Source organism: Caloenas nicobarica, chromosome 2, assembly GCF_036013445.1.
Source record: "Caloenas nicobarica isolate bCalNic1 chromosome 2, bCalNic1.hap1, whole genome shotgun sequence".
Lineage (NCBI taxonomy): Eukaryota > Metazoa > Chordata > Aves > Columbiformes > Columbidae > Caloenas > Caloenas nicobarica.
Genome location: NC_088246.1, coordinates 60,087,943 through 60,115,255, shown reverse-complemented (window position 1 = coordinate 60,115,255; position 27,313 = coordinate 60,087,943).

The window sequence follows — 27,313 nt, the reverse complement described above, 5'->3', positions numbered from 1 at the left end:
GAAACTGAAAACAGGTCTAGAAAGCGAACAAAATAGCTATTCTATTCTATTCTACTATGTTGTTGTACAATTTTCACTTATGGGGCATCTGGTTTGCAAAAAAGTGCCTTTTGCCTGAGTTTTCTTGTTGTTCTAGAAAATACACAAGCAATCATCAAAAGACCTTCCATTTTATAGGGTTATTTTCAGCAGTAGTATGTGATTATTCAATGGTGATATACGACTATTTCTGAAATAGTTGCTGTGTTGTCTGGAGAAAAAATAGTTCTTCCAATGTGTTTTCATTATGAGTTGTTTGGTTTTTTTACAAGAGATTTGCTTTTCTTTGAAAGACTAATACCTCTTTTGAACAGCATATCTTTCATTATAAGACTACTGAACCTAATCATCCAAGGAGCAGATATATTCTGCATAAATAACTTAAATTTTAGGAAATAGCAAGTTTTACTAATTGCATTCATCTTGTAATTTAATAAACTACTGGCCATATATTTTAAAATTGACTTTGTCTCCATATTACCTCTATGAAGTTCATAAATTGTATATCTGCTGACATAAAGGCACACAGATGAAACCCATTACATTTGTGCATTACTAAAGAAAATTAGATTTTGATTAATATATAAAATGATCCTCATCTTCTTCTAAAATGAAATATTTGCAGTGAATGTACTAGATACCCTGCTAGTTTACTTATAATGTCAACCTTTTAAAAATAATTAATATCACATGAAACCGAGCTTATTGATTAAGCTTGAGACTTCCCAGAAAATTTAAGGAAAATTACCTTACTAAAGATGCAATACCAACAGTTCTCAATTCCAAACATGATATCAGAAAGGAAGACTGTAAAATGCTGAATGTTTTAATGAATATGCACAGGCTAGCAGGGTTTAATTCTCTGTGAAAGTTACTTAATGTTTTTCTGATCATGTTTTTCTTTCTGTGTTTATGACTATAAAATGTCACCTTTTTGAAGCATAAATGATTTTTTCTTTATTCTCATTTTTCCATATAAAGAAAAGGAAGTTCCATTCTGATGTTTGAGGTTTTTTTAAAAACAATACTGATTTTGTTTTCTGTATGAATGATTTAATCTGTTCACAGAAATATAGTTACTGTTCTGAATTTTTCTGTTTTCTAATCACAGAAATCTTTCTGTTTAGATCACAAGTTCGTGATCACATTTGCTTCTTCTCACACACGCACACACACTCACTCAAAAAGAGGGTAAAATGCATAGCTGAATTCTAAAATGGCCAATTTAATGAGTATCTTCATATGCATCCTTTAACAAAAAGGACTCTGAGGAGAACCATGGACTTTCTGTGATGAGTAAAATTTCTCTAATAAAATTTCAGAATAAAATTTGTTCTTTTAGCCAGCCCCTTTCCCTTTTTTTTTTTTTCTGCATGAGTATTTTAAATGCTGTGTTGCCACCGTGTTTCTCTTCAGTACCTTCAGCTTTTTAATTGCTGAGATCAGCTGCTGATGCTCCCCAAAGAATATCCTAAGATGCTGTGGAGAACTGCTCTGAAGAATTGCTGCTCTATTTTTTAATTTACATTTTCTGTGTTCGCTCTGTTGCATTGCATCTCAAGAGCTACCTGGAAAAGAGATTGCCAGTTCAGGTGCAGGATTTGGGCAGGAAGCTGCATGCTATTGCCCTATGTCACTGTAGGCGAACGGGCTCACACGTAAAAGAACCAGTGGAGATATGGGAGAATATTCCCTCCTCCCTCCCCACCCCATTAACCCCAGAACACACTCTTTCAACAGCACTGGCGCCTTCCATGGGGCTGACCTCGCACCTACCTGCGCTCCTCCTTGGCATCATCTGCACACCCTGTGACAGCTGCCCAGGCTCGCGGGCTCTGCAGCCAGCACAGGGCAGGTGACCAGGCAGGGCTTGCCTTCCAAACCAGCATCTTAACTAAATAAAATGGCCTCTCAGTGATCCCTGATATCACTGAGGTGGGAGGGAAGCAGCATTTTGATATCGTAAGGAAATATCACTTCAGTAATTTGTGGTTTAGAACTGCTTATAATTGGAATGTGGGATGAAAGAGTTAAACTTGAGAAAGCTGAATGGGAATTCAAGGTAAGAACTATATCTCAGGATCAACTTGTGCAAATAGTCTTATCCTTTGCTTGTAAAAGCTGATAATGAACATTTTTTCAGCCTTGCAAAACACTTCATTGAGCAAATACAGGTTTGAGGCTCTCATAATTTAGGCTAACTTTATTTTCTGAAAGAGATCAGTGACACAGACTTTAGCTGTCTTTTGCAGTGTCTTTCATTTACAAAGTGTTGACAGTTGTATTTTGCATAGAACAGGCCAAGGCAATACCAAAGTAGTTCCAGAAAACCTCACCTTACATCCTACTAGTGCTTCAGGTTTTGTAGCCAATGGATTACCCTTCTTAACTCTCAGTCCCTTTATTTTTTACCACATGCTTCTAAGATGCAAAAACATCTCTGATAGAGGTCATTGGTCATAACTAATTTCCACAGTTGTAAATCAAGTGTCATTCTCAGTCAGAATGAAGTATCTTTAGAAAATCTGAGATTTTCATTTCGAACTGAAAAGCCAGAAGAATGTATTTTAACAGTGGCACAATAAGATCTTGTAATTCTGCTGAAATTCCATGTTACAATAATCACATGTTTATAAATCTATATACATTCTTTTGAAATGTCTTTGCCCATTCCTGCTAATTCTTGTCAGTACTTAATAGACTTCTTCTCATGGGGACAGATATTTAGCCCATCCTTTTATGGCATCATTCTGAAAAATTTCTGTGGCCCAACTATTCACACATCTGCTATAACCTTCTTTGTTAGGGTTCATATGGATAAATGACAACTTCTAAGCCCAAATAGTTTCCTTTAACAGACATGCAGGTGAGAATCAACACTTTACAATGAAAGATTCTGTGGAAAAGCAGACTTTCACACTGATTACTATTACTGGTACTTTATCACAACTGTCTCATAAACATCCATGCATAATAGGATCACAAAATTGTTTAGGTTGGAAAAGACCTTTAAGATCATCAAATCTAATTGCTAACCTAACAGTGTCAAGTCCACCTCTAAACCATGACCCTAAGCACCTCATCTACATGCCTTTTAAACATCTTCAGGGACGGCAAATCAACCACTTCTCTGGGCAGTATGTTCCAATGACTGACATAGATTTCATTCCAGGATTTCTGCCTGAATTCCAGCTACCTGTGGCTGAGCCGAGACCTAAACTCTAACTGAAATTGTAATTTGGTGTTAAAGATTCTCTGCCTAATAAAGGTTCTACTTCCGCCAGTGATGTGTTCCTTCCATGATGACTGTCGTCAGTAACTATATGTACAGTGTAAGTTGAATACCTTTTGTATAACATAAAGTTTTCCTAGAAGCATCTTGGAGAAATGTTAAGAACTTTTAAGTTTTCTGAGAATTTTAAGACACTTCTTTTTGCTCAGGCAATTGAAATATATCTGCAAGGCAAGAGCAGTTCTAAGTTTCTAATATGAGGGGAGACAGGTGCCTCTTAAATTATTCATAGATCTCTGCTGATCGGGGTTTTGATCCCTTCCCCTTCCCCTATTTCCTCCCTGATGGATTTAATGTCTTAATTGCACTCTTAGCTCCACGAATAGATATGGGAAATGTAAAGGCAAAGCTTCAGCTAGTAACAGAGCAGAAAGTCTGATTTGGTTTAACAGATTCTCTGTCTCTTTATCAGTAGCAACTATTGTAGGTTGTCAAGGTGCTTTAGAGAAAAGCCTTTAAGCCGTTTTTTTTGTTAACTTCTCATTGAAGACTATGGCTCTTTGTGACAACAACCCAGGAGAATCAGATGTGGGAGATGAGCTGCCCAAGCACACCAAATGATGTATTATATATATTTTGGCCAGCCCTGTAAAAAAATTGATTTTTTTTTTTGAGGGGAGAGGACTACGAGAATGAATAGCTTGCTGACTATTAATTTTTAGCTTTAATCTGTCACCATTTATCTCCAGAAATTACCTTAGTTATTCTCATCCTCAATGTTTGTTTCTTCTCTGTGTTTGTAAGATCTGTTTTATTCATCACCCTTTCTTTAAGAAAAAAAAAAAAAGAAAGATTCTGCATTATAGCTATATCCTTTACATCCTTGTCTTATCTTAGGTAAAAATATCTTCTGAAATCCTTTCTCCTTTTTCATCTCACTCATTGTTTATTCCTCACCTTTTTATCTATTAAACCTCCATGCATCCAGTCAAAGAGATGGATTAACCTGCTATATAATGGCACATGATTCAAACGTCTGATGTCAAGTTTGAAAATAAAGTGAGAAGTCAATGTATATTCAAAAATAGAAGACCTTGAAAAAGGAAATCTCAGTCAAGAAAGATATCATCTCAAGACAGTATTTAATACAAATGTTATGCAGGAATGTGCATGAGTGAATAGAAAAACTTGTGAAAAAGGTGATCTATTGCAGCTTGCATTTGGCAATGATCAATAAAAGAATCTTAGCTGTCAGCAGGCTTCCCAGGTCTGACCTTCAAATGTTAGGATTTAAGATGGTTCAAGTTTGTCATAGACCCCAAAACATCTTGAAAGCTGGGAACCGGTTCTGCCAGGTGCTGAATTCCTTGACATTAGATTACACACTCAAATAGTTCACTCTTGCCTTTGAAAAACTGGAAGCTAAATCTTAGGATAAGAATTCTTCCATTGAAACACAACTTGGCCTAAAATTTTAGTGTCTTGAGCTGTTTTTCCTGTCACATGGTCCTTTTGTATTACCTGAAATCACAACAGAAGCATTCACACATAAAAAATGCAGCATGCTATTAATCAGATTTTTTTTTTTTACTTCTTCTAGAGTTCCTCTCAGGCTGCAGTAGATAGGTGCTGAGGCTGTGTTTTGTTCAGTAATATATTTCTTTCTGAAAGGAATCAAAAATACAAGTCAGATGTGCCTGCATGTTTTGGCGATCCCCTGTATCTTCGTGTGGAGACTGAGTGTTGGTATAGTCTGGATTGGTGTAAAAGCCATTCAATACTCTCTGTTCCATTAAAAGGTTTTTTTATATTGTGGTCCTAGACCTAGATGCTGTAATAATGCATTTTACTGGTGGGTAAGAACAGAGAGCAAAGCATCAGCATATGCGCTAAATATTTCAAAATAAACCTCTTTTGCACCTTCACATCACTATACCCTGTGAGCCTTCAGAATATAAAACCTTCAAGATAGTGGCTTGCCCTGTCAGTATACAATGAATTGGTTTTACTGCCAAGGCCTGGATTAGTGCTATGGTGGGTGTCCCAGGTTTTTACTTTTTTGTTAGCATTTCAGCCCCCGGGAAACGAGAAATTATTAGAGACTGTCCACATGCAACAAAGTTCCACTGGCTTGTCTCCAGAACATCTTGTCCAAAAATGTTGTTGCTTCCCAGCATTGTGACCAATAGTAGGTATCTCTGCGTTTCTTTTTTCTCGTGGGATACATCTACAGCATAAGCATTGTTGGGAGTGCAGGTAGTTAAGTATATTTAAACTATTTTATTATTATCCGGTATTCTAATGAGCAAGGATTTATCATAAGTAAATGGAAAAATTCAGATGTTATTCATACCTGACCTTGAGTAAAATCATCAGTTTTTTCAGAGAGCAATGTTCTGTTGTGGGGGGGTTTTTAATGCAATGTCAAATCTACTATATATATTATATCTAGACAGGTGCTTCTTACATAAATGTTAGATTTTTTTGTTTGATTTTATTTTCTTGCTAATATTTTATTCTTAAAGGCATAATACCACTGAAGAAGAAATATCTTTAAACTTTCTCTTGACCTTTAAAGATTTGGCTGATCAAAATACCTAGCTCTTCAATATGAGTTAGTCATAGCGCTAGAAGCAAACTTTATCAAAGTATATTGCTATCCATGTTATATAAACAGTCATGCCTATATTTAATGTAATACACACAAGATAACTCGGGCTGTCTATGTCCAGTTCCATGGCCTTTCACCGGACTGTGTGGTCATGAGCAAATAATTTAATCTTCTAGTGCTTACATTTCTTCATTTAACACTTGGAAATAAGTGCTGCCTTTCTTCTTTTTATCATGTTTACTTCAGTTATTATCCTATCAAGCATGAACTGTATGTTGGTATGTTTTGCAGTGTTGATCATATTTGGTCACAGATCTCAAGGGGAGATTCCAACATAAAAAAATAATTTTCATTAGAACTGTAAGGTTATCAAAAGATGGCTGTTACTGTCATACTTCACCTGTGTCCCACAGCATTTTCACACCTTCAGAGACTAGTGGTCCAGAAGTTTCAAGCAATATAGATGCAGTTAAGTGTTCCACCTACATATATGTTAGTATTCAGTTATAATAGCAAATCATCTACCCATCCCAATGTAAGTTTATGCAGGTGTTCAGATGTTCTTCTACCAAATCAGCACATGCCAACTTGAGGACTCTAAATATAGTTTGGTATTCCCAAATGAAAATTTAGTGTGATATCCTAAGCATTCCTGAGTAAGCATAGGTAATGTTGTGTTGTTAGTTTATTAGTAGTATTAGTATTTTTTCTTGAATGTATAATACATGACCTCTAAGGTAACGCATACTATGGTTTGCATGTTAAAGGACTGTGTCCATTCAAGGTATGAAGGAACATAGGTTTTAAGAGTTATGTCATGACTGATAATCAGGAACATTGTCACAAAAACAAAAGCACTGTCATTCCCATTCAAATTGAATTAATTTAAAAATTCATTGATAGTGGCAGTATTTTTCTTTACATGTCTATATTCACTCAATTTAAAAAACCCACTTTAATCAATAGTCAAATGAAATCTTTCCTGAAATACTGAGAAGCTAAAGTTCCTTCTTAGCTCAAACAAATCTAGCTCTCTGTGTCAAGCATATCAGTAATCATGTGTTTCTCTTGCATCTTGCCAGGTATTATAACAATATGTAGCCTAACTTTAAAACATTTTTAGAATGAACACCTGTAAAGACACTACATATCCTCTCTTACCACCATCTCATTACAGGTTTATTTTTGTTGATGGTGCAGCTGGGTAATTTTATTTTAGTTTCTGAAGAATCTAGTCAGGTGCATAAAAATCAAGCCTTGTTCTTTCTCCATAGGACTTCACTAGCAAACAAAATGGAATAAATGCCAAATTAATGCTGAAATCTGCATCTTCGTCCAGTTTTAGATAAGCCAAAATTAATTTCCTCTCATCCAACTGCAGTTCAGCTGGAGAAAGGAGGTCAGCTTGATTTTTCACAGCTTATCTTGAAGTCAGAAACAGTTTGCTCCTAGAGCAATTTGCATAGCCAGGCAAGCAATTCCAACAAGATTTGTTGTGTTGCCAGTGAGCCAAGCACTTACTTGGGCTTAGGCCGAAGCACTCAGCACTCATTTAGGAAAAAATTCATGCCATTACAATTTATTTCTCTGTATTTTAACTGAAAAGCAAAATGACAAATTCTTGGAGTGGGAGCATGTTGTCACAGCCTGCCCTGGGATCTTAAGTCTCACCTGCATTTGCTTCCCTTACTGGTTTTGGTAACCAAACTCACTGTAGCTATATTCCTATAAATTCTTGATGTTGACCAGGCAATGACTACAACAAGTCATTTCATATTATAGTATTTCATTTTATTCTGATTTCAGGCAAGGCACAAACCTGCCAAGGCTGGGAAGGGAAAGGAGGATATACCTGTCTCTATAACCATACTGGGTATGGTGCACTGCGTTAGGCCTGCCAGCCTATATGGTTTGGGGAAGACTTAATATGTGGCATAGCTATCTGCTGTGTTGGTCCCTGGTGGTAAGCTGCACTGGGGCAAACTGATTTAGAGAGTCCTAAGCCATCTTTATTCTGGCTAGGACTATGCTGCTGGATGCCTTCTCCACAGGAAAGCTAGCCCAACAGGCCATCGCAATGAACAGAAATCACTAGGGCACATTATATTTGTGTGAAATGTATCTAATCATACATTAGATATACTAGTCCCCTCTTTACTGTAATAGCTTTATTCCACTTGGAGATAAACTGGGCTGCTTCTTTTTTGTTGTCTAAAACAAGGTAGAGTCTAACCGTTAGTTTCCTGTACTGTGGAAGAACTTTATATGCCTTATGCTCGGCTGTTCACTCAGCTGTGCAGATTTGATGCTGGTGAAGCTCTGCTGTGGTTAGCTGAGTGATGCTGTAAGCCAAACAAACTGGGAGCCTTTACAAAAATTCTGCAAACTAATACTGACAATTACTTTCCTAATGAATTCTAATTGAAACAGAAAATGGAATGAATTAAACGGAACTTAAAGTCCATTATTTCGTTTGGCTTTCTGGAAGTTTCATATAATCTATTAATTAATTAATTTTTAATTGGCAAAGTTTAGTTTTTGCATAAATCAAAAGCTAACATAACTTTTCTTTTGAACAAAAATGTAAGCCTATGCTTTTTCATGGCTACCATGTGTTTTTCTGGAAGTATCATTCTTATTCAGACTTCCGTGAAAGGTCAATCTGTGAAGTCAATCTGCAAGAAATAAACCTTTTTTCTTTTGCTCTTTTTAGGTGGTCCTATTAGCAGTATAAACTTGTAGCAAGCCTGGGAAAGACTATTAATGCCACAAAGATTTTCAGTGATCTGGCAGCGCAGCTTTCTTGAATGCCTGAATTACTATAATGGGAGAAGCAGCAAATGAGCAATGGCTGAACAGAGAGGCCTTCTTCATTCCTTGCACTGTACTACTGACCACGTGTGTGTGCTCAAGTGCGGTACATTCAGGAATCCATTTTGCATGCTGAATGCTTCAGCGGCTGGACAGTTCCCTTCTCCATTACAGCTTTGGAGAACCATATTTATTTGTGTACAATTTACACAAGGTTTTCTTATTTTTCCTTGGACTACAAAATCATTATGTGTGACTGGAGAGTATATTTTACTTTTTTGGGTAAAAGATTTGTAGGCTTGGTTTGAACTTGCAGCAAGGAAGGTTAATACCTAGTTTTTTGATGCTCTGAAAATATTCTAAGCAGATGTTGGACAATCCAGGGGATGTGAAGATCCCAGAGAACTGGACTGCTTCCATTTTCTTCTTCCAGCTGTATGCTCAGCCTGTGGGGCTTTCAAAAGACAAATGTTACCAGTCATATCTAACTATTACCCTGACATAGTACTGCTAAATGCTCAAGGAACCCCTGGTCTGGGCCCCAAACACAGAGAAAGAAGAATATTTTATGAGCAGTGACAGAAAGAACCAACTCAGGCCTGGCAAGTAGGCAAAATACCATGGCCAAAAATATGGATTAGATGCATGAGGAAGATTTCAGACATTTTTCAAGATGTTTAGCTCTAGAAGAAATCCTGTCAAAAAGAAATGCATGAAAGATAGGAAGTAACATGGCGTGTCTTAGCTACAAAAAGATGTGTCTAATTATGAATTTTCCAGGCAATATAATGAACAATATCACATGCAGAAAGCTCTATAAGAAAGAGCATACAGTCACAGCAAAAGGATGTAACCTGAGCTGTGATCTTCACATCAAACATGAGACAGAAAGGACATCACACTCTGAAAATGGAAGGCACTGAGGACCTTCACAACTATCATCACTTATAAATGTTGCATAACAAATGTAGGAAGAAACCCACCTGCTGTGAACTCGACTGAGAATTTTCTTATCCCCTAGGAACTGCCTTTACTCCACAGTGTACCAGAGAAAATGATCAAAAGCCTGTTTTCATTAATATGATGATACAAGTCTACACATTCGTGAAGTAATACTGGCTGTTTTCAGTCTTTAACAGGGCTTTGAAAGGAATCGTACTAAGACCCAGGATCTAGTAAGAATGTGTTTATCTCACCAGTGATTTTTTGTACTGAAGATGGACATATTTCTGAAAGAATCAGGTGATCTAGATAAAAATTTGTTGTTGCTGCTCTCTCAGGTGGGAGGATACATATAGTGATACTAAGCTGTGGTTTACTCCTAAAGAGAGTAGAATTTGCCTGTCTGGCCCAACCCTTTGAGCTACCCCATTCCAAAGCACAAAAACATCTAGGAGTGCACTGCGATAGTTATTTTCTATCTCACTTGTCATGGCTGATGGCAATATGTTCCATTAACCCAATGGTGTTCAAAAGTCCTGCAAGCTAGGACAGGAATGCTGTACTACCTTGTATTCCCTGCATACATTCTGCTTCTTCAGGATTTTCTCATGGGAAGACTCAGCAGCAGCACAAGACTGCTTACAACACTGCCCAGACCCAGATAAATAGAAATCAGTGACTTCTCAGAGACAAGCCTGTTCCGATACTTTTAATTCATGTGATTCCACAAATAGATTGCAGCAGATCTTAAGTCACAAAGTGCTGAGGGTTTCTGTTCTGGTTTGATTTGAGTTTTGCTTTTTTCTCTGAACCATATCCAAAGTCCATTGAAATCACTGGAAGAATAACCATGAATTTCAAGTGAGTTTCGATCAGACTTCATGTGCGAAAATAGGAGATGTGGTCTGGCATGTGTGTTAGGATTGGTCTGTATTTCTATGCTCAACCACAGTATGGACCAAAGTTACTTCTATGACTACATTCTGGAAGGATGCTTAACAGACTTATGCACATATACTAAATGGATCAACAGTGTCTAAAGACATTAGATGTTAATTCTTGTATCTGCTTTCCTGCCACTGAAAAGCAGAATATACATTCCCTTCAGCTTTATACAATCAAAGGCTACTGCAACCCACAGATCCTGTTTAAACTTGAAACCATTCTCCGGTGCCTTTTTGTATAAGCAGTCAGAGTTTGCAAGAGAGTATAGCATTTTGCTTTCAAACCTCTCCCCAGTCAACAGGCAAGAAATCATTCTGTGGACATGCATTCACTTTTGTGATGCTGTGTTCATCTCCTGTGGTCAAGGCCTTCTATTCTTTCTTCTTTTTTCAGCAATGTTGTTTCAATGCATATGTCACACAAGTTATTTATTCTGTTGCTCTTGTACAAGGCACTCCAGAAGACAAAGCAAAGTGTAGTCAAGTCAGTTGTGTAGGACTACATTAACAACTTTAATTCAAAAGGAGTCACAAAATGTGCAATAAATCACCTTATTAAAGCCTGAAAACTTCTTTTTGTTTATACATTTATTGATTTTTTTGTCTCTAATCTTGTCTACCTCCTTCAATCATCAGTCTCTTGCCTGCCCTCTATGATCCAAAATCAAAGTAATAGACTTCAACTAAACAATAGTGGCAATTTATACAGTGACAAAGGATGCCTTTATTCACCAGAGAGACTCCTTCGAACTCCAGGAAAAGACAAACTGTTTAGATGTTTTTCAGTCCTTATTAATAAAATCACAAAGCAGAAAGAAAAAATTTCCCCATAAGCAGACGCTGAAACAGCCAGAGGGTAAAGCAACAATTGTTCTGTGTCAATTTTGGGGGGTTTTGCTAATGTGATTAACTGCAGGGCAGAGTAGGTGGGATGTAAGCGAAAAGGTTATGATATTGTCATGGCCTATAGCAGGTGCATTCCTCTGATCTCTCCTAGTCATGCTAAAGCCTCCTCTACCTTCTTTTTATAACACAGCAAAGCAGTCTATGCATCAACTTTTCTGTTTTAGACAGACCTGGTTAATGACAGGTGAGATGGTTGCCATTTTCCAGTGAGAAGCATTGATGGCTGGGTATGATCATTAGTACTGAATGTCAGGACTGAAACGTGTCTTCATGTCTGGCTCAGCATCAAAGGTTACTGTAGTCTTGAGTTCTTTCTGCTGGTGCATTTCTTCTTCCTACCCAGTCATAGTGCATGATATTTTAGAGACTTAGAGACACCAACATTCCCAGGTTTCCTTTAATCCTCTTCTTTTCCAAAAACAAATGTTAGTTGTATAAAATGTCAACCATTCTATGTTTGGCTCTTAATGCTCATTTCTCGGTTTGTTGGTTTTGGTTTCACGTGGTTTGGTGGGTTTTGTTTTGTTTTCTTTTTCACCAAAGCTGATGCAAAAATGAAATTAAAACATAGCCTGTGTGGGTTTTTTTCCTTACCTTCCTAGCTTGTATGTTTTCACTGACAAGCTGAAAAATGTGGGTAGGCAAAGGAAAATTTCACTACAATATTTTTCCCATAAATGCTTTACTAAAACTTTAAAAACAGCATTAAACAAAAATTACTCCCAGCAGTGCTCCAGGGTTATTTGAATATCCTGCTGATTATAATTCCCCAGTACCTATTGTTTTTATCATTACAGCATCCTAGAGAAATTAAATAGGTATTGTCGTGTATCTCATTCGATTATTTCCTTCATTTTATTTCACAGGTCATTTGCAATCTCTTGAATGTGGAAGCTAAAAATCTTTATAGTGTAAGCAGTAGCATAGAAATAAGGTACGAAAGAGGATCGGGATTTTGAAAGGCAACACATTTTCCTTCTGATTGCTTTGGAAACTGCTATGAAGGGTTCTTCCTAAGTAATGCTGGAATGCTTACGATGACAGTTTTTGGTAGTAGCTCTTGGGATCCTTGTCTTTCAATTCCCACTGAGTACAATGTTCTGTCAGCAGAGAACTGTAAAATGATTTCTGCCCCAGAGAGCTTACACTGATTTAAATGGTCTTAAACAGCGTTATCAGAATACTATCAGCCTAAGTGCTTTCAACTTTTGGGGACATTTTAGTAGGAATTACAGCTAGGAAAAACTGGGAAAGAAACAATAACAATCTTACTGTTATTCTAAAGTTTTAAGGTGCAGCCAAAGCTTTTTGTATAACGAGGACTGAAACAGACTGCCTTGTGGTCTTCAGCTATTCCTTCAGCTATTCCTTCAGGAGAGGAATAATTTGGTATCTTCTTTTCTGAGGAAGCTGTATTTTGAAGTGGCCACCATCCTTATGCATCTGTCTGTGTAGTCAGCCTGATCTTAGCAGGATTTGTGGTGTGGCTTTTCCTCCATAAAAGTGGAGAAGTGATTCAGAGTTCACATCACTGTAAGTCCATTGATTTAAGTGGATTCCTGGAGGAGCCAAAATGAATTAACAGACAGCAACTGATTTTTATATCAGAATGGGTAGAGTAGAATACATAGCCCACTTCTAATGGAATAAGCCATACTATATGTTGTCATTAAGGCATACAGTTTCTTATTAAAACACTCTATAGAGAAAGAGAATAAATGATATATTGTAAATTGATGTAGCTAGCAGAGCAATCAATGTAAGAAGCCATAATTAAATAACCATCTTGAAAAAATACACAGAATGTGGGAAATAGGATGATCCAGGTTAAACAATTTATGTGAACATAATTTCACAGAATGTTATATATGCAAAATCAAACTATGCAAAGTATATTTATATTACTTAATAAGAAGAGAGGAAAATGTGTGTTGAAAACTGAAAGAATAAAACCAACTAAGTCTTATGAGTTTGAAGAAAAGCTACAAAAAGCCACCAAACCAACAAAATGTCAAAGTATGTTGTTGAGCAGGACTGAAAGGAACAGGGGTTCCTTTCAGCTAGAGTTTTTCACCCAATTTACACATGTTCAAAATCCAGTCCAGAGAGGCAACCCACAGAATCATCTTTCTTGACTCTTAACATTGAGTGCTCTACACTGTCATTCCACACTGAATTTCAGGGCACAAAAATAGCATGAGAAACAGAAGTCTGTTGACAATCTTCATGGAGAAGTCCAGGAGTTACCTGAACAGAAAGAGAGTAGCTAAGACATGGATTCGCATATGCACTTAGGAGCCTAAATATAAATTATTTCAATAGGGCTCTAATTCATAAATGGATTTAGGTGTCTGTATCCTAAATGTTTGTATGACTTTAAGTCAAAGCTACATTCTAGTCAGGAACCCTGTGTATGGGGGAATATACAAATAGTCCAAGATATCAAAAAGTTCCAGATCAGTTCTATATGCAGAAACAGGTATTAACTTATGGTTGTACTGTTACTGTACCTCTAGCAGACTGACTTGATGGTAGATAACACTTAGTTCTCTAGGCCTTTGGGCTGTTGGACATAGTATGTTACTGGGTTGGCCAGAGTTTCTGTGTATTTGTGTACTGGGATGAGAGACCCAGGAGTCAGGTTTTTTTCCATATTTTTCTGATTTACAGCCCTGCTGCTGAAAACCCAAAGTAGTACACTGATTTCAGAGGTCTCTGGCTACCCTTTTCCAAAGAGGACTATAAAATATAAAAGCAGATTTGATATTGGTTAATACAGCAGTCAGAAACATGAACATCCAAGAGCCTCTTCGCAAGACCAGTCGGTCCTCTTCTCGTGCTTCCACCAGTATCAAGTCTCTGTGCAGACTGTGAAGCAATGGAAGGCGACCAACTCCTGCACTATGGTAGGCAGAACACATGAGACGTGACCCAGCAATCCCATGAAACTCTGCTCGCCTGTCTCCTGGCTCTCTTCTCCCTCATGCTGCTTTGGGGTTACTGCAACCTGCCCTGTTCTCATACAGTTTCCAGATTTAGCACCATAATTGTCTCATTTCCCCATACCAGCCTCCACAGTCTCCACCTCCTCACATCCGCTGGGCAGTTCCATTTCAGAGGTGACTACCTGGGAGCTGTTAGTGATTATAAGAACCATCCATGTTATGCCTGCTGTCAGGTTCCCTCCTGAGCCAGAGTACTGAAAAGACATACTGTATGCTCAGCAAGAAATCACAGTTAGCCTAGGATATAGTTAGACCATAGTTTTGAGAAAAAATATTAAGATCTCAGGGCACTGGAAAAACAAAGGTCTTTTTCCACTCCAGGAGGTAGAAAAGTGCCAGAAGGTGGATATGAGGATTTTGTAAGCTGTGAGTTTGTGTATTCTGTGTGACCCAAGGTTCTAGCTCTATAGTATGTAATTTAAAGTCTCCTCTAGGTGCTGATAATTTAATTGTAAGGTGTCTCACAAACATCTTAGCAGGTGCAAAGAGGACGTGAAGAGATCCTTTTTTCCTCTCTCCTCAGGTGGAACATGAAGAAGGCACTTTATGATCCAATTAGTGCCTCTAGGAGCTCTCTAATTGCATTATAAAGCATCTTAAAAAAATAGAAAATTAGAAGTTGGTTTTAGAGCTTGAAAAAAAGTGTTGTTTAACTATTTGCCCTCGTGGTAACTCAGCAGTGAGAGGACCCAGCATCCTTATGCACCACATTTTGTCTGTAACTTCCCCAGATGTGAAATGTGTTCCATTATCCAGAGCTCTGGAGAGTGGAGCATCCTTTATTGCATTGTAATCGGAGCTTGAAGTATGCTGTGATGCTTTGCACCCAAAGTGGCTTATGATGTTTATGCACATTGCTTGCTCAAGGAAAATGCAACTGTGCTGTGCTATCTGTGGGCATTTTAGCCTGCTAAGTATCTGTTCTATTGAGTTTTTATACCAAGCTCATTGGCATAGTGTTGGAGAGGTATTATATATAATGACCTGTAACACACTTTCAGCTTCAAAGCTCAGTCTCTGCATAATAATTATCACATCACTTTCTATAAGTCACACATATTTTACTTACTGAGTGGGCAGGAAGAAGATACTGAAACAATATTTAGACTTACATAGTGCTTTTCAGCTATAGATCACTACATATTTTCTGTTGGCAGTTAAACATTATCATCTCCACTGTGAAGACAGAAAAGACTAAAATGTAGATAACACAGAGCTGTGAATAGAACCCGATCTTCTGATGCTTAGTGCATGGCCCTTCCTTTTCATTGGATTAGTGCTGCTCTCAAGTACTTTTCGTCATTAGCTGACAAAAGTGATAGTGTTTGTATCCCCTTTCCAATAAAAGAATGAAATCTGTAAAAGCAAAACATTTAGTATGTCTGTTATATCTCATAAATGGCCATCATACTTGCTTTTCTTTACACCTACATGCAGCCAAGCAGAATACAAGCCATGCATTTTGTGTTTCCCTCTATTCCTGTTTTTTTGTTGCTGGGATTTAACCCAGCCCATTGCAGCAGAAAATACAGTAGCAAGACTCTGAGATGAGGTTACACTGTGTGTGGGGTCCTCTACTCATCATCTCAGGAAGAGGCTAAGACCACCAAGGGTGTCCTTAAACACCTATGTGTCCTTGAAATCTCTCAGAAAGGGACACCAATCTAATTTAAATAGGACAGGGTGCTGTTCAAAATTCAGGTCTTACATTACCTAAACCTAGTCCTCTTCTTCCTGACAAATTTGCACTCTTATTTAGGGGAGTCTTTTCTTGCATGGTACAGTGACTGTGCTGGCAACCTCTTCTCCCTCTATCTAACAAGCACTGACAGTCCCTCTGCATTGCAATAATAGGAGAAAAGGGATGCACCTCTGGGAAGAGAGATTCATGGTCAGATGCTGTTTCAGAAAAGGGTAATGGAGAGCTGACAGATTTCATCTTTTGTTCTGACATACTCTGTCACATACCTGTGCATTGGTGTACCCCTTCGTACCCTGCTTTGAGTAAAGCCACTGATAATTGACAGTAAGCCATCAAGAGATTTACCAGGTTGCTCTTTTTTGTTTCTCTTCTGCAATAGTACACCCTTGCTTCCTCTCATCTGAATTTTGAGTTGTTTCACTCATACTCACAACCCTCAAACAAAATTAGCTTGCAAAAACAAGAATATTGCTCAAATTAAAACTCCTTAGATTCAACAAACCATGCGTCATCTTGTTTCAGATTCTTTCATGGCAGGATCCCAATTTCTGGTATAAAACTCATAGGCCTTAATAAATCTTCAACAGTAATGGTCTGAATTTCAGGAGTTTAACAAACACACTGAGTTTTAGGTTTTATTACAAACATTTCATATAATTAGCATGAACAGATGGTATATGATTCTACCATTAATCATTTGTGTACAACCAAAATACAGTAATTTCAGTATGTCCCAGAATATTTCTTTGAAAAAACACCTGGCTGCAATTCTGATCTCTCTTGCACCTATTAGACACCATGGCGGTAGTAAATTTACTTCTGATTTATCTCAGTATTGAACAATGGTAGAATGAAGCCTTTTTCATTATACAAACTATCCTCAGTGGTTTCAAGACTTGCATTGAGTTTTATGTAATATATAATCAGTTAAGAAAATAACTTCCCTGTGTGGGACAAAAAGGAGGAATATTAATGGAGAAAATTTTTCAAAGCATTTCTGGAAACAATACCCTTATGTATAAAAAGAGTATTTTTTGGCATCTCTATATGGTAGTCTTTTCAATTCCAATAGCTATAATAAGAATAAAATCTACCCTATTTGTCAATCTGTCAGGAAATATATTTCAGCTTCAAGCATCGTACTCCTGGGGTTTATGGAAATCACAAAGCATCTCATTCAGATGAAGAGGCTGAAGCTATAAGCAGTGCAATTAATATCTTCAATTTCTGCCTTCAGCATGAAAAGAAGCTCAAAAGCTTTTTGAATTTGAATCCCAAATGCTGTCTAATAGTTCACATCTGGTTTATGCTATTTGTAAGAAACAACAGTTGTTGATATCAGCAGTGCATTCAGTGACATACTAACCTTCTTACCAAGCAAGGTAAGGGCAGGGCTGGCCAGAGGTCATGAGAAGGTTGTTTGGCAGGTTTAGCTGAATGGAAGGGTTGCGTCTCAAAAGCTGCCGGTGTAAAACTTGGAGACAGAAAAGCCTGCACCTCCCTGCCAGTACACAACCATGGATTATCGTGTGTTTTCATACACTGTACACACAGATCACAGCTGACAAGAATCAGATTGTTTATTGGCAACAATCTTTGCACAGTGACAACCTTTTTATTTATTTGCTGTTTGCATTTCACTAGGACAAAACACCCCATCTCAGACACCACTGCGTTTTATCCTCTGCAACCACTTAGATAGGTGTAATTCTTCCTTGAAAAAACTTCCAGTCTAACCCTGTTTGACCCCTTAGGAAGAACTAAATTGGCAGGTTGTGTTTTCTCTGTGAGACTCTTGTTTCAGGTAACTAATAGGCACAACAAAAGCTCAAGAAAGGGGGTGGCAATAGTTGTTTCATTAATGGGGCTGGAGACTTATCAGCCATTCCAAGTAAAGATATATAGCAGATACTGTCTCATATGACTACTTTACCTCACAACGTTTGGGAAGAACCCAGAGCATATAATATCCATGCTGCTATACCAGAGGGATGTGGGAGGAAGGAGCTGACTCTGAAAATTACTGCACCAGAGCTTGGTAGACTTTTCATAAGTCATTCACTTTACCATAAAAACATCCTTTCTTCTCATAATGCCTCCAAGAAGGGTCATGCTTTTTAGCAGAGAAATGGTGAACAGAATAAAGTTGTATAAACACTAGCTTGTTCCAGTTAGGTAGCTGAAATCACAAGGGAATTTGGATCACGTTTTAGGCACGGATTTGCGCTGGGAAAATGAGTGGTGCCAGCATCATCTTTCAAGATCATAATGGATAAAGCTCTCAGTAGTCTGGCTTTATTTAAGTGTAGCCTCTCTCTGAGCAGGAGGTTGAACTAGATCAACTCCCAAGGTCCCTTTCAACCCAAATTATTCTATTTTTCTAAGAAGCCATGACAACCCTCAGGTGACTGAAAAATGGCGAACAGCCCATAGTAATGGATTATTTGGGCACAACCCAAGCAGTATTCTGTACCTCCCACAGCTTTCCTTCTCTTCTGACTGGGCTTTTAACTGGTAATTTACATTTTGCTTATTCTGTTGTAACCACAACTGTAAAAACTGAAGAAAGGGAGGTAAAAGTAAGCAGCTTAGACCCTCTTGCTGATGATGGAAAATACAGAAGCTGTATTACAGTGCTGTGAAATTATGCTTCTCCACCAGAATGGTCCGTGACAGGAAACCAAGCGTATTTAAGAAAGCTGGTAACAGACAGAGGTTGCTTAATATTCCTGCACAGTCTACATAAGACAAATGTTTTCCCAATTCATCTCTTTTTAAACATAATAAAGCAAAAGAGAGAGATGAAAATATTGTGTCATACTGGGGTAAATATCTTTCCCTGAACACCACAAAAATCCACTACCGAAATTTGCCAGCCGAAAGTCAGGCAGGACATGATTTCTTCATTGTGATTCAAGCTCACTGAAAATATTATTTTAGTCAGTGATAATAAATTTATCTCATGCTACTACAGCGAAACCACCTGTGCAGCCAAGTTTTGATCAGAGGTGTGTCTTGTATGAGCAGTCACAAAACTGCAGTACATGAAGGGCTACTGAACAGAGAGTGCTCATGCTTCTGTGCTAGGACATGCAGCCACACAGCAGATGAAAGACTACCTAGGGAGCACCTAACAAACTCTTGCTTATGGCTTTGAATAACAATGAGAGCTGGGTTGAAGGGTGGTGGTTTTGGTTTTGGTTTGGGGTTTTTTTTGTTCATTTTGTGAATTTTTACACTTAAACCAAAACATTTTATTTATTTATTTTGTGCATAGGGCTAAATCCCAGCTGAGGGTAATCACTGGAAGCTTTATGCCTCCTGTTTGTTTTTTGAAAACACTTGGGACAACCAGAGCAGTGAGACTAGATATCTACTGCTTTGTCACTGGTGCAAAGAGGGTGTGAAATAGGACCTTAATGCTCTGGTAACCTTCAGGTAAAGGTGATTGTACATAATGCCAGGTATTAAATATTGAGACCCCGAATGTCACTGTTTAGCCATCCTGTAACATCTGTACGCAAATACATTAGTATTATCCTGTAACATTTGTACACAGCAGATCAACTCATTATTTATTAATAACTTTGATGGGTTTTCTCTGGAAAACATTAAGGGTCAAAACTTATCTACATTCTATATGAATGAGGGGGGAACAGGAATCCTATTTACAGTTTATAAAAGGGATGGGCTTCATTTCAGTTTTTACTCTTCATGGATGTCTGTACTGTCATCATTTCTCTGTAGAGTATTCAGGCCAGGGAACATATGCTGGAAGGAATATGCTGTCCAACAACAAAGAAATGCTCTGAATTTGGAGTGCTACAACATTAAATTTATGCTAAGTGGAGTGCTGGAGTGTTCTGCTTGCTTGGACTCTTCATGGCTTCATCTGGCTTTCCAGGGCCTTTTAACACACCATGGTAAACTGCAGATGTTACCCCAGCTTTTTGAGGGGGAAGCAGTCAAAGGTCATTCTAATGCGTCATTTTTGCAAAATTTTCCTAAGTGAGAAGCTGATATTATCTGCAGAGTGTTAGAGTCATTTTTTTGCCACAAATTCTTTCCTTCCTCCCACAGAAAAATTGTTGTTTCCTGCTCATAGTAAAACTAGTTTTCACATAACGAAAGACTGTAGAAGTTTAGAGGAAAATATTGTGAAATGTCTTGCTTTTTGGAGCAAACATCTATAAGTTTGAAGGTGGAAAGAAAACAAGATTTTCTTGACGCTAATATGTTTTCATGAAGATCTAGGCTTGCATCAAACAAAGTTTTGTTTTGGTGGATAACAAAGATGGTTAAATGCAAGTAAATTTGCATGGAAATATTTTCCTGAACCTTAGTTGTTATTAGGAAGTATCACAACAGAATAAAATATCAGTCAATAACTAGATTAGCAACAATCCTGTCCACAAATAAAAAAGGCAAATTGCCTTGAGGTAGTTGGCCCTTTTGTTTAACATACTAAAAACAAAGTGATTTATGTAGCAGGGAGTGTGGAGGGGGTGGAAGTGGCTGGCATTTCATCCACCTGACATGAGCTCCCCAGCCTTTCTTACCAGGTACTTGAGGCTGAGTCAGCTGCACATGACCTTCAGAGCAAAGTTAAATCTGCACTGGGTTTTCCTATTCCCTCACACTCTTTCACATCCACTGTGATAAACAATAGAAGATATACACTTTTTAGATATCTAGTTTGACTCTTTCAGGTGCTGTTCATAAAATACTGGTTTTTTCATACTATTGACAAGATATTTACCAGTCCTTTTACTTGAATAGTATCATCTGTCTCTCTGTTATCTTTCAAAAAAACATATCTTTAGGAAAAAAAAATTTTAAAAATTCCCTTTTTTTTTCCAAACAGGAAGATGAAATACTTATGTTTAACAAAAGTGTTTACTGATCTATTATATTATCCCCTGTATGGAAAATTTGATAAGTAAATGAACAGAAATGTCAGCTGCTAGGTTTTGCATGCTAGGTGATGCAGGAGGATCAGCAATGGAAAGTCTAGAAAAAGGGAAGCGAAGAGGAAAATGGAAGTCCTTTGCAATAAATGGTGAGACAAAAGTAGTGAAGACCTTATCAGGGATTCTTTTGTGAAGATCACAGCTTTAGCATCGCTAGAATACATGCTTCTGATAAATACTGCACTTCTATTCTATTTTGCAGGTCTACAGGAAAAGAACAGAGAACAAAAGAGAACGAAATATATAATTAACAACTATTACTATGGTTCTTCCCCATGCTATGATGCACATTTTTATACCTTTAATCTGCAGATTTCAACGGTGTCGTTGAATCTGGTTTGATTAACCTAAAGAAATCCAGGAGTTAATTTACAGCTATTTGCCAATTTACAAGCCATTGAAGTGCAATGGAGCTGAGCATTCTTTTTTCAGCACTTTCATAATTAAGCATTTGACTAATTTAAATATTAAAAGTGTTTTCTCATAATTGCCTGATTTCAGTCAAATACAAGCGAGACAAAGTCGTGTCTGCTTAAAAGATCTGAAATCTGGTTTAACACTAACGCCCACTGAAATCAGTGGAAAGATTCTGTTGCTTCTGTCACATGCTTCTGCCAGCAAGCTCAGCATCTGTAGGGGCTTTCTGAGAAAGGACTGTGTTAGGGGTGTGCTTGCCCCCTTGACCAGACTGGTGGTGGTTTGGTGCAGGCTCCAAAGGAGGCAAAGGCCTGAGCTGTTGCCAGCCCATGAACTCCTCCAGTTCACCACAAAGGAGCAGTGACACAGGGATCACCAATGCCGATGAGCCTGAACATTGATCATGCGGTAGGCGTATGAATAGCGAGTGGCTTTTCCAAGACTCATTTATCAAGGAACAAAGAAAGCTGTGGGTACAAGGAGTCTCGTGCGTACCTTTCCACTGCATATGGTTTGACTACAAGCCAACCACTTTAATTTATAAATATGGCAGCCTACGTGAGCCTTCTTTGAGCTCTCCCTGCTAGGCAGCGTGGCTGCACAGTGGTGATCTCCCCTTGAGCTGCTGGGACACCTTTCAAGGTTGCTCCTCAAGGCAGAGACCTGTTGCCAATGGCAGATCTTTGGTAAGTGACTGATATCACGCATAACCTTGTAGTATGGTAACTTTGATTTTGCCTTGGTAAATTTGATTGCATGCTGAATTTATACTAATGAAACAATACTAATCCGTGTAGCCACTCAATAATAATTATTATAACCTTTTAACTCCTTACCCTTTGCATCTCCAGTCTCTGTGTGAAATGTTCTAACTCAAATCTAACTCCATTTTCTTTCATGTATTTCTTCCATGCAGTAATTAGTAAGGTGAACCTTACCATCAAACTTATTGAACCTTCATAAACACTTGTCAAACTTTGCTAAAGTCTATCAAACTCATTGAACCCTGTCACATTATTGTTTTACCTCAATAAAACATATTGATGCATCTCTCTTTTGAATGAGGTGCATTCCACTCATTCACAACAGACTGGCACCATATTTTCACATTTTGAGAGTGGACTTTCATTACATACACCAAAGGAAGCCAATAAAATGGCTTGGTCTTTTTCTTGTTAATAAGAGCATCTGAAATGATTTTAAAACAGAAAAAGAACTGTTCAAGTATAGTAATTGTGTTGTTAATTATTTGTGTCTCATTTTGCTCAGATAAGACATTGAAAATGGAGGAGTAATTTTCATTTTCTGTTTCTGTTTCCATTCTATTTCATTTTTGAGCTAAGATTCATGAACACAATTCAAATGTTGACATAGATTTGCCAGAGAGGTTGTGGCATCATTCAAAATGATATTCAAAACCCAACTAGACAAAATCCCGAGTAGCGTGCTCTAGTTGACCCTGCTTTGAGCAAGGGGGGAATTGGACTAGATAACCTCCAGAGATCAGTTCCGACTTCCAACAATTCTATGGCTCCTTGAAAATACTTAACTCTGAATTACAAAAATTTTTTACAATGTGGAAAATGTATACTCGGAAAGGTAATTACATTAGCTTTATAAACCTTAAATTCTGAGCCTACTGATTTCTTCTGTATCTGTTAGGAAATAATTTTACTCATATTCCTTGTCATATTTTCATCTGCATCTTACAATTCTAATAATTTTACTCATTAGCTCTGAAATTCTCTTGCACCGATACACCACAAAAAGTATGCGCTTTTGAAAAATACAGTCAATTTCCATTGTTTTCATACACTTCTTACACTGCCCCAGTAAGGGCAGATATGTCATACCCTGTCTCCTTTTTGGAAGGGCTAACTGCAAGAGTGGTGCACACATATCCCTCAATCCACACTCAGAAACAGGGGAACATGCAGATAAATCATTTTCCAAAGAAAAGATGAGGTGCAGAGTGTTTTATTTCTCTGTGGTGTGAAACCAAGTCCTGTTTTACTTCCTTTCTGTCTCCAAACCTAAAGCACAGGGGTAGTGTTTAAGCTTCCTGTACAATAGGAGCAGAGTTCCTTTGCACAGCTTTTCCTACGGATGCACAGCTCCATCCTTCAACTGGCCCATGGGTAAATAGCACACCTGACCTTATCCACTGCTATGTAAATAGTCAATGCAGAACTATGTATCACTTAAGATACAATTAAGTTATCAAAATAATGTTTTGTCAGGACATAATTTGTGCATAATCTATGTTCTGGATCTCTGCACAGGATTTAAGTCATCCAGAGATCTGGAGTACTTCAAACAGCTTGCCTCTTATCAGCTCTTGGCACCTCCAAACAAGAGTTTTGCTGTCTTCCAGTTAATAATCGTGCCAATGAAGCAAGAATTGCCCATACAACAGCACTTTTTTCCAGCAAACATGCAAATGTTGATAAGCAGCGCGGGTAAATAAGTGGCACATAAAGGAACATTATGGAATGCGCTGTATTATTACTTATCTGGAAGATTTATCCGACCAGTATATCAACCCTCAGGGGATTGTTAGCACTGTCATGTGCTTGAAACAACAAAAAAACCCAAACCCTCTAACATAATGTATGTGCTTCATTAGAGTTGGGAATGTGTCATTTTAGCAAAGCAGAGGAAAAACCAAAGTCAGTAAGGGGGAAGATAAACCAATTATTTGAAGTGATAAATCCATTTTTTTTCAGACACGTTATGGGCCTTTCCTGTGCTAGGGACACAACTCATACCATAAAATCAATAGACATTAATTTGATCTAAGTTTGGAGCAAAAGTTCAAGTTCTATTAAAGGCGTTCATATACCCACCCTTATAAGTGTATTTACTACAGATAACACCAGTAAAATACTTCTGTTAGTAGCAATAGAAGGAAAGAACATGCGACCAGTAGGTACTGGTGGTATCCTGATTCTTTGTCTCATGCTTTTCTTTGAGGCATTTCAGTTTGCTAATGTTCACGATGTTCAGCAAAGCAAATTTTCTTGTGACAAAGTGACCAAGTAGCAGTGCTCAGAGACTGAGTGGGAGTTCAGTTACATAATCTTGTCAGTAGGCAATAACCATTTTGAGAACCTTAATTGCTATTCTGCATGGAAATTTTGAAAAGTAGACATTAGTAGGTCTAATTAGATTTCAACTGATGTATACCTTTTTTGAAAATTAAACCTTTGCTCTTCAGTCACTTTAATGCTTTAGAAAATTGTACCCAAAACTTATATATCAAAATGACTGTCAAGAATGCCCAGACATTAGATACAATTAATGTAGTATTCAGCTACTGTGTTTTTTACAAATTATGATAAACTGAAAATCTGGGACAATGTCACTTTGTAACTGTCCTTCAAAGACAGTCTTTTGGTCCATCGCATGGCTATGGTTTTGGGCAAACTTGGCAGGAAGATAATATTACTAATCACTGGCATTATTTATTTAACAATAGAAGGCATATGTAATTACAAATGTAATTTTGAAAAGACTGTCATAAGCATTTGCTTCCTCCAAAAATTCAATAATACTTGAAACAATACAACAAGATATGCATGAGTTTGGGGTTTTTTTTACTTCTTGCTGCTCTAGGGAGCTAATTTAAATACACAATATGGACTATAGGGGTTTGTTTAGGTGGTTTGGGCTTCTTTTTTTCCATCTGGCCCAGTGCCTAGTTTCAGAAACAGTTGCTATTTGCTATAAGCACAGGAATAACAAACTCACAATTCCACCAGAGACACAGGCAGGTTATTAACAGCTGGGGAGTAAATTCTAAGTCAAACAGCACCATATTGTCTCCACTTCTCAAATGCTATTTTCATGCATATTAGCAAAATAATTACACTTTCATTTCATAAGGAAGCATATTTATAACAGGAAATATGAAATTTCAAGGAAACTAGAGTCACTGCAGCTAAACTTAAGGTGTGTGCTATTTTTCACTGGAAAGAGCTTGACAAAAAGTTTACCAAAAATTGTACTGTATTTAAAAAAAAATCAGCATGAAGAAATAATGAAGTTATGGAGGACTAATCTCATTCCTTCTACCTTTCTATTATCTGTGTTCCCAACGGCAGCAGCTGCAGGAAAGGAAGTTATATGAGAGGAAGGTAGTCCTGCAGAGGGTTCACAAATTCTCTGGGAGAAAAAATTTCAATCTCTCTCTTTCTTTACCAATTCTTATAAGATATGGAGCTAGTCATGAAGGATCCAAGGTAATGCAGCTGCAGCTGACACTGGAGTTAGGCCCATGGAGTTGAGTTTGGCATGAGCCATGTAGTTCATGACTAAAATATCTGTCACTATACTCCTTTGAAGACCCGGGCCTGAATCACTCTGAGATTTGCAAAGGAGTTATAGGACCTGCATACTACCAATCCAATGAGATGCATCTATGTGGGACATGGACTCATGGAGCATGTCTGCAAAATATAAACATAAATACTTCTGTGAAGTATCTACAGTGTAAGCCATCCAATTAGCTCATGTTTTTTTCTCAAGCTATTACACATACAAATGGAGAAAAATTCCATTAGTGAGACCCCAGTAGTGGTCCCTGTGTAGTTTTAGTTGGTGTGTATATTCAAGAGTTATGTAGCACTTATGGGTGGGCTTAAAACCCTACAGCCTGCAATGGATGTATAACCTACACAGCACCAGTGGGCCTCTATGAAAAAGCACTAATCCTGCTGTGAAGATGCCACCGTGGGACAACATGCTTTAAAAAACAAGCAAGCAAACAAAACCAAGCAAACAAATCCTGTTTTCCCTAAATACCTTGATTGTTCTGAATTTTTAACCTATGTATTTTCAGCAAGACTTTTCTTGTGGTGCAGCTTCACTGCTGTTCTGAACCGAAATGCAGAAGTCAAGGACCAATGCTTATTCTTGTCATTGCCCGTAACACTACAAGTGGTGTTAATGACTGGGAGAACACTAAAATGAATTGATTTCTGGGATGTTGTTTTAATGCCAATCACGACAATGTCCATTCAACAGTGAAAATTTAAGCAACTATCCTATGTTGGCTTTATACCTATTGTACTGATAGTGCATCCTCCATTCTCTTAGTGTTTGAAGAAAAAGACCAGAAAAAAATGAGGCCCTTCCAATTAAAGTCACAATTTTTATATCCCACTTTCTGTGTGTCATCCAAAGAGCTTTTGGGTAGGTTAAGAAGATCCTCAGATAATCTCAAGCATCACTGGTTTAAATTGCCTTAAATTATCCTATGCTTTTCCTACATTACCATGAATGATGATGTGTGTCAAGTACATTCAGACTCGTAGCTTTTTGCCAGTTTCCTCTAGATAAATTCAGGTGAGGTGTGAGGATGTCAAACGCAGTTAGAATAGCATGCTCTGCCTGTGCTGTTGTCATTTTAAAATTCACCAAGACATTTAACTGTTCAGAAAATTACGTCTTATTAAAATTTGAAACCAAAATGTCTTTGTTGAAGTGATGACAGTTTATCTTTGTAATGCCAAGTTCTAAAACACTAGAAATTTCGAGATCATCCAAGATAGGCTGAGGTAGACCTGACCTTGCTATCTTGAAAATGGTTAGAGTTTACTACAATAAAAATGAGGTGGAGGGAATCTGTTTCAATAACAAATGCTACCCCTACTCCATATGAAGGTCATAAAAAATTCCTCGTAAAGTCCCCTCTCCTGCAAACAGTTATGTGCATGGGCAGACTTTAAATTAA